The following is a 6,977-nucleotide window of genomic DNA, read 5'->3' on the forward strand; positions in this document are numbered from 1 at the left end:
GCAGGTTCGGATGAGACGTGGACGACCAGGATTTTATGCTTGCATGGCAGCTGAAAAATTTGTTGAGCTCGGGCTGCCGGGCATTGGGCTCAAACCCAATGTTATTGGGTTTCTTGGATTACTTGCACTCAAACACAAATACAACGTTAATTAATTAATTTTATCATTAATGATTAACTATAATACTAATTAAGATGGTACGACGATTGCACTTTTGTGCTCTCATCAGTTAGTATAAGATTTGCCTAAACTCTTTAGTCCATTTATGATATCCGTAAATCTAGTGAACATTTCAGTTATGGACTCAGTGGACTCCATTTTAAACAATTCATATCTATGTACTAGCATATTTATTTTTGACTCTTTAACTTGATTAGTTCCTTCATGTGTGACTTCTAGTCTATCCCAAATTTCTTTACATGTAGATATTCTATTGAATTCACTTACATCTAGAGAGCACTAAAGTACATTAGTGGCTTTAGCGTTTAGTTGCGCTAGTCTCTTATCACTGTCATCCCAATCTATTTCAGGTTTAGGAATGATTGTGCCCTCTATGCTAATTATGGGTGTGTGTGGTCTTCTAGTTATAATATTCCACAAATCATAATCTAGAGCTTGAATAAATATCCTCATCCTAGCTTTCCAATATGTGTAGCTTGTGCCATTAAACAAGGGAGGTCTATTTGTGGATTGCCCCACGCTTATAGAACATCCTACTTGGGTTGCTATGATCTTTGGCTCTTGATCGTGGGATCAATAAATACTATGAGAGCACCTATTCTGATACCACTTGTTGCCCTAGGTGATAAGCCAAGGAGGGGGGGTGAATTGGTTTTTCTAAGTTTTTAATCCCTTAATCAAATTGATAGATGAATGGGTAGTTTAGCTAATATTAATTGAGTGCATGTAGTGAAATTAGAAAGGTATACAATACAAACACACAAGAAATATAGTAGTTCGGTGCTTTCCTAAGCACCTACGTCTACTCCCCAAGTATTTTCTTGGAAATTTACTATAATCCCGTGGATTACAGTTGGATTGTTTTCTGGGCTCACAATCCAAAAGCCTTTACACTTTGGTTTTTCGGGATCACCAATAACCTACGTTGGTTTTGCGGACTCACCAACAACCTACAATATTGGTTTTACGGGCTTACCAACTAACCTTACAACAAGATTAATAAGTAACAAAAGAGAGCTCCTAAGAGAGCAAATAAAGCAATTATAAACTACAAAGAAGAGTTTAGAGAATGTTTATCGCTTTGGAGGAGATATTCTCTTCTTTGTCAAGCTTGCTTCACTTCACAAGGATTGGTGGAGCTATTGATGACTCTTTGAAACTGCTCAACAACTTTCTTTTGGCCCTTTCGATGAAGCAATTGAATGAGGCTTTCTTTTCTAGGGTTTGCTCTTGAATATTCTTGTTTAATGTCAAAAGTTGTTTTCCTCTGATGAATAGTGTCTCTTAAATACCTCCCCAACATCTATTGGTTACTCCCCAATTGTTTGAATTGAAAAACTAGCCGTTTCTAGCCGTTGGGAGCTTAAAAAGTACTTATGCAGAACTAGCCGTTGGGCTGTCACCCGTGCTGGGGTCGACCCAAGCTTTTTTAGGGTCGGCTCAAGTTACTGTTCATCAGCCTTGGGGTCGACTCAAACTTCTCTGGGGTCGGCCCCTGCTACAGTGGGGTCGGCTTTCTTAGGAACCACATAACCTTGTTTTTCTGACTATTTTTACTAGGGTCGACTCATGCTTTCTTGGGGTCGACCCATGCCACAGTGGGGTCAACCCATGCTACAGTGAGGTCGGCCCTCTTAGGAATTTCAGAGATATGGTTTTTGAACACTCGTCCTAGGGTCGGCTCATGTTCACTTGGGGTCGGCTCCACTGGGGTCGGCTCAAGTCTTCCTGGGGTTGGCCCTCTCAGTAAATTTCAGAGAGTTGTTTTCTTTGAGGTTGCAAGTTGGGGTCGGCTCAAGGATACTTGGGGTCTGCCCTAGTTACCATTCATCTGTGCCATTTTTGCAAGTAAGTGCCACATCGTTCCAAAACGTGCCAGGGACTCCACCTCTTCTGGGGTTGACTCCTACTCTGTGCCAAGTGTGTCACTTGTAGAAGGAGGAAGCATTAGGCTTCCAATCTTCATTTTACTATTGTAATTATTCTCTTATGCAATCCATTAATTTTTCTTTTATGCAATTCATATTTTAGGTTAAATTTAATTTCTGCAATTTATTTTTATGCATTCAAGAATTCTTGTTTTAGTTGCAATATATGAAATTTTCTTTCATGCAGTTTATGTTTCAGGCTTCAATCTTCCTAAGCACTGTTTTCATCCATGCCAAAGTTTTTCTTTGAATAGTTAAATATTTTATTAAATTTATAAATGCTCTTCTATTCTGAGTATTTGTCTTTTCGTTATTTTCAAATGGAAAACCTTCTCTGGCAGACTAGAGAATCATTTAACATCCTCAAAGTAATGTTTTTCTTTTGTTATTCAAAAATTGATTTTGAATCCGAGTGAACGTTCTAATTTTTATGCAACTCCAATCGCCTTCCTGTGGATCGACCTCTTACGACCACTATTCTTCGAGTAGAAAAGATAAGAGTATAATTAAATTTAACTTTTGTTCGTCGGTTCTAACAACGATCTGTCTAGCGTATTTTTAGGTAGACAGAAATCGGACGAACAGAATTTTGGCGCCGTTGCCGGGAAGGCAAATCGAGAAGCAAGAACGATCATGAAGATCAAATCAGATTTTGGATGCCCGAAGTGAACGGATAGTAAGTTTTTATTTTTATTATTTTCAGTTAATAATTTTGTAGTTATTAAATTCTGAAATTTGAAATTCGAAAAAAAATTGAAAAAAAAATTTTAAAATTCAAAAATTCAAAAATTTAAATTCAAAATTTGAATTCTGAAATTCGAAATTTGAACTTTAAATTAAAAAAAATAAAATAAAAAAAATTCAAAAAAAATAAAAAAAATAAAAAAAATCTATATTATTTTTGCTAGTAATTGATAAGGTGCAATCCCCCGAGGTGATCATACCTCTATTGGGGCTCCTCACGGAGTAATCTCCAGAGCTTATTCAACGGGCATTCGGAGATTGACTGACGCATAAGGATTGTGTTTAGTTTACATTCAAGTTATTGCTAAAAAAAAATTTAAAAAAAAATTAAAAAAAAGTAAAAGTAAAAAAAAAATGCTTCTCATTTAATCAATACAACCTAATGACATTGCATAAACTTTAAAAAAATATTGATTATTTGCTGCATTTAGCATTAAGCACTTGCATAAAATAATTTAAGGGCAAAACCCATTAAAAAGATAAGGTCGGGAAGTCATTACCTGTCCTTAGCCCAAAAATCACCACCTTGCATACTTATCCTAAGCCAAATTAAATTAAAATCAAATTAGACGTTGGCCTTAGGGTTTTCGAGCTCAATTAGGCTCTTGGAAAGAAGCGGCTGAAAGCCACTCCAGTGAGAATTTAGTAATTGGTGATGTCTAGGAAAGTTTTACAACAGTGAGAACTGTTACAGGTATTGTGATATCGGTGTATCCCTTCTGGCACCACCACACACCCCGGGACTTTCCTGGTCACTGGTTACTGGATCACTTAACTGGTAAGCTCAAGCTTAATCTGAAAGAGAGATTAGGAGCTGACTAATCTAGAGAGAATTTCAGAAACTTTTTTAATCTGATAAGTCTCTGTGCAACTAGATTTAAGAAGCTACTAAACCTCACTTAGTTCTAAGGCTAATAGGATCAAATTGTTGTGTGGTGTTGGTTGTGGTCAGCTGTGTCTAGCCCTTCTTTTCTTTTAGGATTTCGTTTAGGAGTCGAGTCTAATTAAGTTGTGAATAGTATATGCATGGTAGAAAATCATTAAGGGGTAAGTTAACACCATTTAACCCAGAGGTTGGAAAAAAGTATCGTCATATCCGACGAATTATTGATCAACCACCAATCTCTACAATGGGTGATCATATTAAAATCCTGAATGAGTTATTCGCTCCTGCATCCGCTAGTCCACCTACAGTGTTGCCAATAAATAACGCAGCCCAATTTGAAATTCGGGCTGCGACAATAAATATGCTACCCAAATTCCATGGGTTTTAAAGGAAGGCAACCCAACATGTGAATATTATAAAAGAAAAAAAATCATCAAAAAAATAATAATAAATAATAATAATAATAATAATAATAATAATAATAATAATAATAATAAATTACTAACATACAGGTATGGGGGTTTTTGGCCCCAATTGTCACTTTACCCACCCATATCAGGTAACTTCTCCTCTGTCCCATTACTGCTTTAAATTTTCTTTAACATTGAGGACAATGTTAGATTTAGGTATAGGGGTGAGAATATTTTTGATATTTTTTTTATATACAAAAAAATATCAAATTAAAATTAAAATTAAAATTAAAAAAAAAAGAAAAAAAGAGAGAGAGAAGGGACTTTCAAATTTTTAACTCAAGATATAATCTTTTTAGCTGTATAAACTAGGAATTGCTTTGACAATAGCTTTGAGTTAAGGAATATGATAGCAGTTCTAGCTTGAGTTTTCGTCCCACCTATCTTCTGCTAATATGATACAAGATGATTTAGCACCTACACGTAAGCACATGAATAGTGGAGTATGTATACTTGCAACTAATATGAATACTTTTAATTTTTGGGATAATTTAAAGTTATATGTGGATGAACACCCTAATCAAAAAAAAAAGAAAAAAAAGAAAAAATAATAATAATAATGAGTTTATTTTAAGTCTTCTCACTGAGTAACCGGGCCTCTTGCCTGGCAAGCAGCGAGTATTCGCGTAAAAGGTAAGAATGACTGAGATTAAACTCTGAGTGACTAATTTGGCCTTAAAGCCTAGTTAACTTGAGTTATTAAGCCTGTTAGGGTGTCTCTACACCTAGTGCCCTGAGCCATCTGGATTGGGAGTCATTGGCCTAACACTCGCTACATGGGTCAGCTAGAAAGCTTATTAAGGCTAGATATTGCACAAGTCATTCTTCTTAGCATTCAGTCTGATAAAAAAATAAAAATAAATAAATAAATAAATAAATATGGGGTGTTCATTACCATTTAACTCTAGAAAGTCTTGAAAATTAGAGTGATCATGTTGGAAGTAAGTGAAAGCCACTCATTTATATGATACTATCTTGCACCTCACTACATTCTTGACTTGTTAGCAGATAGATGGGGAGTAATAGAACTTGAGTCTACTTAAATATGATAGCAATAAGTCTCTATTGTCCTTGCAATTCTAAGTTCATACAGTAATGCTTGTTCAAATTTCGAGTTAAAAATTGGAAATCTCTGACTGATGAAGTTTGTGGGTAACTTCACTGCAAACCCTCACGAGACAACACTTGTCCACTAGGGTAACCTAGGGGTTTAAAGGCTTGTTGCACGTGCTAAGTGCAATCGTGATTCCCTACGAAAATGGGTACATATCTTAGTTTTGTGTATTTAGTTTAAAAAAAAAAAAGAAAAAAAGAGAGTTATAAGTTAGACTAAATCTTTTTGTGCCCTCATTTTATCGTTTACTTGTTAATTGCTAGAGACTAGCAATAAGCTAGTTGAGGGGTGTGATGAGAGCACAAAAGTGCGACCTACATGTCACTAAAATTAGTGTTATTGCTAACCGATAATGATAAATTCACTAGATTAATATTATATTTAGGTTTGACACAGATTATCATAAATTAGAGATAAAATGCACATTGAGTACAAATTTGACTTCAAAAGGATCCCTTCCCAGATCCGACCCGGTTGAAGATCGGGTCGGGTCCGAGTCAGGTTCGGGTCCGAATCAGGTCCAATTTCTTTGTGCTTTTGGGAAAGAATTTTGGGCAAATTTAATTTGGCCATATCATAACTATGAGGTGCTGGGTAACCCATGACTTGAAAGACTTGCAATAGACCTCCAGTCAGAACAAATGATCCGTGACGAACTGAGTCCGTCCGTTTACAAACCAAATTTCACATCACACTATTTGTTCTTTTTTATCTATATGACTGAACTTGGTGTCTCCCAGCTCCCATCTCAGAACATCTTCCATCTTCGTCGATCCCACAGCATCCCGTGGCCTCGCATCCAAGCACCTGTGCCAGCTTCCGTCGGATCCCCAGCATCACGCATCCATCTTCCTCTTCCGCTTCATCATCGGCGCCCTCCTAGCATCCCACGAAGCTCACGCGCTCGTCCGAGTCTGCCTCCTCCGAGATTCCTCCCAGCGTATCACCCTTTCGGATCCGGCCATTCGAGACGTGACCCCGTGATCCATGACTCCTCCTAGCAAAGATCTCGGATGACTCCCCTCTTTCGTGATGCCATCAACGCCACAGCATCCCCATTTCCTCCTCTTCCGGCCACAGCAACGGATTCCCAGCATCCACCCTCGCCTCCTTCCTTCTGCGACAACATCCCACGTCCGTCCTCCCCCTCGATCCCGCTTCCATGATCCAAGCATCGCGTCCGGCACATCCAAAGAAGGAATCCCGAGCCGGAATCCCAGCATCCCTCCTCTTCCGCGATCGATCCCGCACCGCGTCTCCGTCTGCATCGCGATTTCCAGCATCCCGGATGACACGCAGCCCGTCCAATTCAGCAGCCACGCGTCCGTGATCAACATCCCGGCCTCTTCCATTTTTAGCCATCAAGGAGCCCGTGAAGCCAGCCTTGATCTTCTTCAACCTTCCACGCATCCCTCACGCGATCAGCGGCCGTCCTCTTCTTTCCCCATTTCAAAAATCCTCCCGAGATCTCGCACCCGTTCCATGCTCGGGTGATCTATAAAAAGGGGAGGATGAGGGAGGAGGAGGGGGAGGAGGGGAGCTCTCGGCGAGTGGCCGGTGGGTCCAAGGCGGGTGGTCGGCGAGCCCAAAGAAAGGAGAAAGAAGAAACAGAGCATTGCTCTGTTTCTCTTGGGAAGAAGAAAGAAATAAAAAAA

This window comes from Phoenix dactylifera, unplaced genomic scaffold, assembly GCF_009389715.1.
Source record: "Phoenix dactylifera cultivar Barhee BC4 unplaced genomic scaffold, palm_55x_up_171113_PBpolish2nd_filt_p 001976F, whole genome shotgun sequence".
Lineage (NCBI taxonomy): Eukaryota > Viridiplantae > Streptophyta > Magnoliopsida > Arecales > Arecaceae > Phoenix > Phoenix dactylifera.